The sequence below is a fragment of the Meles meles genome, chromosome 16 (genome assembly GCF_922984935.1).
Source record: "Meles meles chromosome 16, mMelMel3.1 paternal haplotype, whole genome shotgun sequence".
Classification (NCBI taxonomy): domain Eukaryota; kingdom Metazoa; phylum Chordata; class Mammalia; order Carnivora; family Mustelidae; genus Meles; species Meles meles.
The window spans coordinates 13,172,611-13,182,950 of NC_060081.1; the positions used below are offsets into that span (position 1 = coordinate 13,172,611).

Genomic DNA, 10,340 nt, shown 5'->3' on the forward strand with positions numbered 1-10,340 from the left:
AAATAACCTTCTTCACCCACACTGAGAATTTATAACCACTCTCCCAATTTTTCCTTCTGCCAGTGTTTCTGTGAATTTGTGTTTGTCCTGATAATATATAAATCTTATACTTGGGGTTCTTTCTGATGAGGTTCTTCCCTTTTTTTTTGCTTATATATATATATATTTTTTTTTTCTCTTGTCATATACTTTTATCAGTCTTTTTGTTTGTCTGTTTTTGTTTGTATACTTCATAAATCTTACCTTGTGGCCCATTTGGGCTGAGCCTTCTCTTTTATCTTTTTTTTCCTATCTCTCTCTCTCTCTCTCTTTTTTTTCCTTTTTTTCTTTCCCCCTTTTTTTCTTTCTTCTTCTCTATTTCTTTTTCTTTTCTTTTTTCTCTCATTTGGGTGGGGAATCCTGATTGCACAGAAGCATTCCAGGGTGCACATTGACTGCACCACAATCGATAAGTCCAGCTTCATCTGTTCAGTCATCTCTTTCCAAAATGACTAGGAGGAGGAATACCCAACAGAAGAAAAATACAGAGGATGGGCCTTCTGCAACAGAGCTAATGGCTATCGACATAGACAATATGTCAGAAAAGGAATTCAGACTAACAATTATCCAGGCAATAGCTAGGTTGGAGAAAGCCATGGATGACCAAACAGAATTGATTAGGGCACAACTGAAAGCCACCAGGGATGATGTTCACAATGTTAGGGCAGAACTGAAAGCCACCAGGGATGATGTTCAAAATGCTCTCAATGAGTTCCAATATAATCTAAATTCTCTAAAAGCTAGGGTAACTGAGACAGAAGATAGAATTAGTGATCTGGAGCACAAACAGAGAGAAAGGATCAGGAGGAAGCCTGGAACAAACAGCTCAGAAGCCACGAAAACAGAATCAGGGAAATAAACGATGCCATGAAACATTCCAACGTCAGAATTATTGGAATCCTTGAAGGGGAGGAAAAAGAAAGAAGTCTAGAAGATATAGTGGAAGAAGTTGTCTATGAAAATTTTCCCAATCTCACGAATGGAAACACATTCATGTACTAGAGGCAGAGAGATTTCCTCCCAAGATTTTAAATTCTCGAAAGTCCTCACAACACCTTATAGTTAGAATGAGGAATTATGTTTCAAGAGAGACCCTCTTAAAAGCAGCTAGGACAAAAAAGCTCCTTACGTACAGAGGAAAGCCCATTAGAATAACATCAAACCTTTCCACAGAGACCTGGCAAGCCAGGAAGGGCTGGCAAAATATATTCAGAGTACTAAATGAGAAGAACATGCAACCAAGAATACTCTATCCAGCAAGACTGACATTTAAAATGGTTGGAGAGATAAAGAGTTTCCAAGACCGGCAAGGCTTAAAAGACTATGCAACCACCAAGCCGACACTGCATTAAATATTAAGGGGGGGGTCCTATAAAAGAGAAAAAAATCCTAAGAATATCATTGAACAGAAATATAGAAACAATTTACAGACAGAAAGACTTCAAAGGCAACACGTTGTCAATAAAAACCTATCTCTCAATAATCACTCTCAATATGAATGGCCTAAATGCGCCCATGAAACGACACAGGGTTGCAGATTGGATAAAATGACAGGACCCATCCCTATGTTGTCTACAAGAGACCCATTTTGAACCTAAGGATACACCCAGACTGAAAGTGAAGGGATGGAGAAGCATCTTTCATGCCAATGGGCCTCAAAAGAAGGCCGGAGTAGCAATTCTCATATCAGATAAATTAGATTTTAAACTAAAGACTGTAGTCAGAGATACAGAAGGACACTACATAATTCTTAAAGGGACTATCCGCCAAGATGATCTAACAATTGTGAATATCTATGCCCCCAATATGGGAGCACCCAATTACATAAGAAAACTATTAATCAAGATAAAGAGTCAATTGATATGAATACAATAATAGTAGGAGATCTTAATACGCCTCTCTCAGAAATAGACAGATCATCAAAGCAGAAAATTAATAAAGAAATAAGAGCATTGAATGAAACATTGGACCAGATGGACCTCATCGACGTATACAGAACATTCCACCCAAAAACAACAGAATACTCATTCTTCTCAAGTGCACATGGAACCTTCTCCAGAATAGACCACATACTGGGTCACAAAGCAGGACTCAACCGATACCAAAAGACTGACATTATTCCCTGCCTATTCTCAGATCACAATGCTTTGAAACTGGAACTCAATCACAAGGAAAAGTTCAGAAGGAACTCAAACACATGGAAGCTAAAGACCACCTTGCTTAAGATTGCTTGGATCAACCAGGAGATCAAAGATGAACTTAAACAATTCATGGAAACCAATGAGAATGAAGACACTTCGGTCCAAAACCTATGGGATACAGCAAAGGCGGTTCTAAGGGGGAAATACATAGCCATCCAAGCCTCCATCAAAAAAACTGAAAAATCCAGAACACACCAGCTGTCTCTACACCTTAAAGAACTGGAGAATCAACAACAAATCAAACCAACTCCACATGCAAGAAGGGAAATAATCAAGATTAGAGCAGAGATCAATGAGGTAGAAACGAGAGATACAGTAGAACGTATCAATGAAACTAGAAGCTGGTTTTTTGAAAGAATCAATAAGATCGATAAACCATTGGCGACACTAATCCAAAAGAAAAGAGAGAAAGCCCAAATTAATAAAATTATGAATGAAAAGGGGCAGATCACACCTAACACCAAGGAAGTAGAAACAATCATCAGAAGTTATTATCAACAGTTATATGCCAATAAGCTAAGCAACCTAGATGAAATGGATACATTCCTGGAAAACTACAAACTCCCAAGATTGAACCAAGAAGAAATTGACAACCTGAATAGACCAATATCTAGTAATGAGATTGAAGCAGTGATCAAAAACCTCCCAAAAAACAAGAGCCCAGGACCTGACGGATTCCCTGGGGAATTCTACCAAACTTTCAAAGAAGAAATAACACCAATTCTCCTGAAGCTGTTCCAAAAAATTGAAGCAGAAGGAAAACTTCCAGACTCTTTTTATGAAGCCAGCATTACCCTGATCCTCAAACCAGGCAAAGACCCTACCAAAAAGTAGAATTTCAGACCAATATCACTGATGAATATGGATGCAAAGATTCTCAACAAGATCCTAGCAAACAGGATCCAGCAGCACATTAAAAAGATTATCCACCATGACCAGGTGGGATTCATGCCTGGGTTGCAAGGTTGGTTCAACATTCGCAAATCAATCAATGTGATAGAACAAATCAATAAGAGAAGAGAGAAGAACCACATCGTCCTCTCAATTGATGCAGAAAAAGCATTTGACAAAATCCAGCATCCGTTCCTGATGAAAACCCTTCAAAGTATAGGGATAGAGGGAACATTCCTGAACTTCATAAAATCTATCTATGAAAGACCCACAGCAAATATCATCCTCAATGGGAAAAAGCTTGCAGCCTTCCCGTTGAGATCAGGAACACGACAAGGATGCCCACTCTCACCACTCTTGTTCAACATGGTATTAGAAATCCTAGCAATGGCAATCAGACTGGCAAGGAAGAAGTCAAACTCTCTCTCTTCGCAGATGACATGATTCTTTATATGGAAAACCCCAAAGACTCCACCCCCAAACTACTAGAACTCATACAGCAATTCAGTAATGTGGCAGGATACAAAGTCAATGAACTGAAATCAGTGGCTTTCTTATACACTAACAATAAAAATACAGAAAGGGAAATTAGAGAATCGATTCCATTTACTATAGCACCAAGAACCATAAGATACCTGGGAATAAACCTAACCAAAGAGGTAAAGGACCTGTACTCGAGGAACTACAGAACACTCATGAAAGAAATTGAAGAAGACACAAAAAGATGGAAGACTGTTCCATGCTCTTGGATTGGAAGAATAAACATTGTTAAAATGTCTATACTGCCTAGAGCAATCTATACTTTTAATGCCATTCCAATCAAAATTCCACCGATATTTTTCAAAGAGCTGGAGCAAATAATCCTAAAATTTGTATGGAGCCAGAAGAGACCCCGAATTGCTAAGGAAATGTTGAAAAACAAAAACAAAACTGGCGGCATCACGTTACCCGATTTCAAGCTTTACTACAAAGCTGTGATCACCAAGACAGCGTGGTACTGGCATAAAAACAGACACATAGACCAGTGGAACAGAGTGGAGAGCCCAGATATGGACCCTCAACTCTATGGTCAAATAATCTTCGACAAAACAGGAAAAAATATTCAATGGAAAAAAGACAGTCTCTTCAATAAATGGTGCTGGGAAAACTGGACAGCGATATGTAGAAGAATAAAACTTGACCATTCTCTTACACCGTACACAAAGATAAACTCAAAATGGATAAAAGACCTCAACGTGAGACAGGAATCTATCAGAATCCTAGAGGAGAACATAGGCAGTAACCTCTTCGATATCAGCCACAGCAACTTCTTTCAAGATATGTCTCCAAAGGCAAAGGAAACAAAAGCAAAAATGAACTTTTGGGACTTCATCAAGATCAAAAGTTTCTACACAGCAAAGGAAACAGTCAACAAAACGAAAAGGCAACCCACGGAATGGGAGAAGATATTTGCAAATGACAGTACAGACAAAAGATTGATATCCAGGATCTATAAAGAACTTCTCAAACTCAACACACACAAAACAGATAATCATATCGAAAAATGGGCAGAAGATATGAACAGACACTTCTCCAATGAAGACATACACATGGCTATCAGACACATGAAAAAATGTTCATCATCACTAGCCATCAGGGAGATTCAAATTAAAACAACATTGAGATACCACCTGACACCAGGTAGAATGGCCAAAATTAGCAAGACAGGAAACAACATGTGTTGGAGAGGATGTGGAGCAAGGGGAACCCTCTTACACTGTTGGTGAGATTGCAAGTTAGTGCAGCCACTTTGGAGAACAGTGTGGAGACTCCTGAAGAAATTAAGAATAGAGCTTCCCTATGACCCTGCAATTACACTGCTGGGTATTTACCCCAAAGATACAGATGTAGTGAAAAGAAGGGCCATCTGTACCCCAATGTTTATTGCAGCAATGGCTACGGTCGCCAAACTGTGGAAAGAACCAAGATGCCCTTCAACGGATGAATGGATAAGGAAGATGTGGTACATATACACAATGGAGTATTATGTCTCCATTAGAAAGGATGAATACCCAACTTTTGTAGCAACATGGATGGGACTGGAAGAAATTATGCTGAGCGAAATAAGTCAAGCAGAGAGAGTCAAGTATATGGTCTCACTTATTTGTGGAGCATAACAAATAACATGGAGGACATGGGGAGATGGAGAGGAGAGGGAGTTGAGGGAAACTGGAAGGGGAGATGAACCATGAGAGACTATGGACTCTGAAAAATAACCAGAGGGTTTTGAAGGGGCGGGGGGTGGGGTGGGAGGTTGAGGAACCAGGTAGTGGGTAATAGGGAGGGCACGTACTGCATGGAGCACTGGGTGTGATGCCAAAACAATGAACACTGTTATGCTGTAAATAAACAAATAAAGGAATTAAAAAAAAAAGCACTATAGAGCATAAAAAAAAAAAAGAATGTCTGTTGTATGTAACAGAATTTGTTGGTGTTTGCACTGGGAGGATTTTCAAGTAATCTTGTCTGTTTTTGGAACAGGAAGTTCCTTAATCTGTTATTTTTGGCTTAGGTAAAAAAAAACATTATTCTGTAAACTGGCAGAAAGATGTCCCTGAGTACATGTTTAAAATTTTTAAGCTTCTTACATTGAGTCAAAAAATAAATAACATTCATTTAAAAACAAAATGATTTCTTAAATTAAAAGATCATCTAAACATGTTAAGTTTGGTGAACATTTCCACGACATAGGAAAACAGTTGATACTTAAGCAAAATTTGCCCTGAAACTCTGTTAACAAACTCATTTCAGCTTCTTGGTCACAGGAAAAATGTTCTATTTGTCTTGGTGCGTCTAGTGCTGGTCTGATGACTGCCAGGGTGGGAGCCTGATTTTTGTTTTGTCATTAAATGGTTTTGAACTTGTTTATTCACCCACCAAATTGGAAGACATATATTTTTCTTCTTGAATCACAGCTTGCCTCTGCACAATCCTGACCCCAGATGTATGTCATCCCTGCTATGACTTATAGACAAAGTCCTAGCCTGTGGATTTCCTTGGGGGAAAATAGAATTGGCATGCGACCAGCTCTCCTGTACCCTGTGGAGGTGGAAGTTTCATCCTGGTCCCCGGAGAGTTTCAGGTCCTCTGGGTACAACCTCAATCACAGCTAAGCAAGTGGAGGCATGTGTGAGACAGGACTTGCCCGGAACACTTAGCCCATGGGTGCCCACCATAGACCCCTCGTTCTGGTCCCCCATCCTGGTAGAATATGAATGTGTACCTTTGGGTCAGTGAAATATCTTGCTTCCACATCTATCTATTTACTGCATTTCCATACAACTTTGTTGAGCTCCAAGACAAGGTGAAGTGCCCAGGGACCCACACTATCCTATGGAATAGCCCGTTACTGGAGGTTACTAGGGGGCAGGTCCCTCCAGGATACTACCAGTGCACACTTGAGGGGAGGGATTCAGCTTTGGAAGGTGACAGGGCAGTTTTCTGACTTGATCATCCTGGCCACACAGGGATTGCTCCACCACGCAAGTCTGGCATCTTGGGGTGGGTGTGGGAGGCTTTAGTAACAGGTCAACTGAGTTAAAGGATGAGCTGTTAGAGAAACTTTGAGCCTGGTTATGCAAGATGTAGGTTATACACTACATCTGAGGACTCGAGTTTCCCCTGTGGCTTTGGAATGTCACAACTACCTGAGCTGAGCCTCCGAGACGCCTGGGACCCTCCTTCTGCTCATTGCTCTCCCACTCCTGTGATAAGGAACTTTGCCAGAAATTCAGTGATTCTAGAAGGTCAGAGCAAAGTGTCTATGGTTGCCTAGCTGGAATCTTTTCTGAAGATGGTAAATTGCGGGAGGGAATTTTTTCTGCAGCCACAGAAAAGCAAAGAAGGCCTGTGGTCAGCCCTGCAGGCTTTACCTGGCCTTCTGAATCTGCTGTCAATTTGCCCTTTGATTTTTTGGAAACAACTTTCAGTGAATAGGCTCAAGTGACACTCTTGGCAGAGAACCCGGAATCCAACTGCCCTTGGTTGGTCTGACCCCTGTTTTAGGGTGGCTGAAATTGTCTGACAGACACAGGTTGGGAACCTTCCTCCAGGGAGGTGGACCCGCAGTGTTTCCCACCTGCAGGGAGGGGAAGGACCCGGCAACAGTGTGCTCAGCCGGGATTTAACTTAACCCTGAGGAAAGAGTTACACTTTAATTGAATAAAGCCACCGTAGGACCAATGGACAGAGGCCTTGGGAAATTTGGGACTGGGGCAGAACAGTATTTTTTTCCCCTTTAGATCTTTGAAAACCATGTTTTCCCTTTATGAGCTGGAGAAAATGATCTACTTTTCTCCCATCTTTCTGACCTTTCTCTCTTTTCTCTTAGAAGGAGAACAAATCTAGTAATTCCATGGAAGGACTTCCAGGCAGTACTTACAAGATTCCAGGTGAGTGGGTTGGGGAGACCTTGATCTTTTCTTTCTGTTTGTTGACACTTGATGACTCTGTTTCCTTTAGGCGCTTTGTCCCTGAGCCTTAGATGTGTGCCACAGATGAGGAGGGCCGGTGGAGAAGGACTTACATTGATCCTGTCCCTTCCTTCCCTTGATAAAGGACGTGCTTAAGGCAGGTCAAGATCAGGCTACATATAAGTACTTGACAATGGAAAGAGGAGGTGAAGGAAGTAACCAATGAAAGCCTGGGTGATTATCTCCAGCAGATCTCACTGACGACACAGGCAGACCTTTGATTTCAAACTGTTTTGGCTTTATGGCTGCCTATTTTCTGGTGCTGGCAAACTATTTTGGAATTGCAGAGTTGGAATTACAAGGGGTAATTATTTATGTGGTATATACAGTGTCACTTTCCCTCCAGTACCTTAGTGTACTTTGATAATTGATTGGGGTCCAATGAACCCAGATGTGTCCTCAGAATCCTCCTTAAAAGTTTTTCCAGAGAGTCACTTCCAGTTGGTAATAGTTGGCTAAAAGATGAAAACTGCTTGCCCTCCCTGGCTTATAGTGTATATAATGCTCTGATAGAATATAAGTTAAAGGTTAAAAATGCAATCAACTTTCTTTGTTTAGAATTCTATTTATTGATAATTGCAAACTAAGAATTTTTATTTTGTTTTACTTGTTTAATTGAACTACCTAGGAGCCTCACATAATTCCATCATCATAAAATGTCCTTGTGGACACACTGAGTGGTTATCTTGCACATTTAAAAAAATCTGCTTGTTTTTATTTATTTCACAAAGGGATAGCTACATTGCTTAGGATTTTATTCCACTCACAGTGGAATAAAATAGTTTTTTCCTGATTTTTTCTGATATTTTCAAACTTACAAGTTAATATTTACCCACTTATGGAAATTACTTTGAGCTCCCAAATTAATTAAATCAAACAATAAACAGCTAACACTAGTTAAACGTTAATATATATTGATAGGGCGCCTGGATGGCTCAGTGGTTTAAGCCTCTGCCTTCAGCTCGGGTTGTGGTCTCAGGGTCCTGGGATCGAGCCCTGCATCCCCTCTGCTCAGCGGGGAGCCTGCTTCCCTGTCTCTCTCTGCCTGCTTGTGCTCTCTCACTCTCTGACAAATAAATAAATAAAATCTTTTTAAAAAAAGGTTAATATATATTGGGCTCAATTTCTAAGTGCTTTGCTTATATTACTGTAATTTTCAAGTTCTGACCATAGTCATGCCAGAGAGATAACTATCATTTTTCCTATTTTACAGATAAGGAATCTAAGTCCAAGAGAGCATAAATACCTCTCCAGAGTCCCACTTTTGGTTAGGGATTTGACACCAGTCAGCTGAGGTTTGATGCCTCGTAGCCACTGTACTGTTTTTCCCACAGTAGAAAGAAAGGTTGCAAGTGGAAACGTGATTGGTACAGTTCAGTGCTAACATGCTCACTTTGAACAGAAAGAATCAGATCTATTCGATCTATTGGATTCTCCATATTTTGAAGCAATGACTTCAGATTATGAAATTAGATTAGACTATGAAGTTAGAGTAGCAGCCAACTAGATTAGATGATGAAATTAGAGTAGTAAACATTTAATTCTAAATAAACTTAAAACTAAATAATAAACTCTAAATAAATACTTCACCATTCTATATGTGAAACTGATCATCTTACCCACCAGGTTATATACACATATATAAAAATGCATATTACTACCTTCAAAAAACATTAAGCCAAGAGTTTACTAAAGACCCTGCTCTGAACTACAAAACTAAATTCTAAAATACTAAGTGTTTGATTTCAGTTTATGAGACCTGTTTGTTTCTTTTTGTTCCAGGAGAAAAGCGTGAGATGGGAGAAACAGTACACTTCTCTTTACAAGAATTGCCAATTTCTGAAAATTTTATGTTCTGGACTTTCAATGACATTGCCAATATTCGTCCACTCTTTAGGCCCACAACCAGAACTTAAGTCACTGTTATTTGAATGATGTGTTTAATTGTGAATCACAAATAAAATTTTTAATAATTGCTTCTATTACCCATGTAGAAATGCCTCAGGACTTCTAACTGAACTAACCAATGGGGAGGACGGCAGAATCCTAAGGGGGATGTGACCAAAGAAGCCTGGACGGCTGTTCACATCTGGACCATGATAACTTAAATGGTAAGTGGGTTTGTGGGTACCATGGAGAGAAATAAGAGAGTATAGGCACTTAGAGAGTTCAGAACTAGATAACTATGGAATTTTTTGTCTGAAATCTTTTTTTTTTTAAAGATTTTATTTATTTATTTGACAGAGAGAGAGATCACAAGTAGGAAGAGAGGCAGGCAGAGAGAGAGGAGGAAGCAGTCTCCCTGCAGAGCAGAGAGCCCGATGCGGGGCTCGATCCCAGGACCCTGAGATCATGACCTGAGCCAAAGGCAGTGGCTTAATCCACTGAGCCACCCAGGCGCCCCTTTTGTCTGAAATCTATAAGCAGATAGATGGTCCTTATTTGTCCATCCATTGTCCAACAGATAGTTTCTGAGTACCTTTCATGTCCAGGCATCTCCTGAGTGTTGGTGTGGTGGGATGAAGCTTCAGACCTGGTGCAGGGAGACAGATAACAAAGTGATAAGATTGTAGCAGATGTTGTGCTATGAAGAAATAAGGAAAGCTAGAGAGGGAGAGCAATGGGGTCATGACTAAGAAGCTGAGATTCATGGAAGTGCTCTCAGAGATGGTGGAATTCAGGCTTGAAGGAGGCCAGG

General features: G+C 40.2%; 1 protein-coding gene across 1 annotated transcript in view; it reads right to left on the minus strand.

Moving 5' to 3' along the window:
• Positions 1 to 7,715, minus strand: part of LOC123926830 (sulfotransferase 1C1) — a 53,010-nt gene extending 45,295 nt beyond the window's left edge. Inside the window, exon 1 of the mRNA XM_045981069.1 lies at positions 7,552 to 7,715. The gene's annotated coding sequence lies outside the window, so the exon portion shown is untranslated. The remainder of the gene's footprint in view (positions 1 to 7,551) is intronic.
• Positions 7,716 to 10,340: the final 2,625 nt, after the last annotated feature.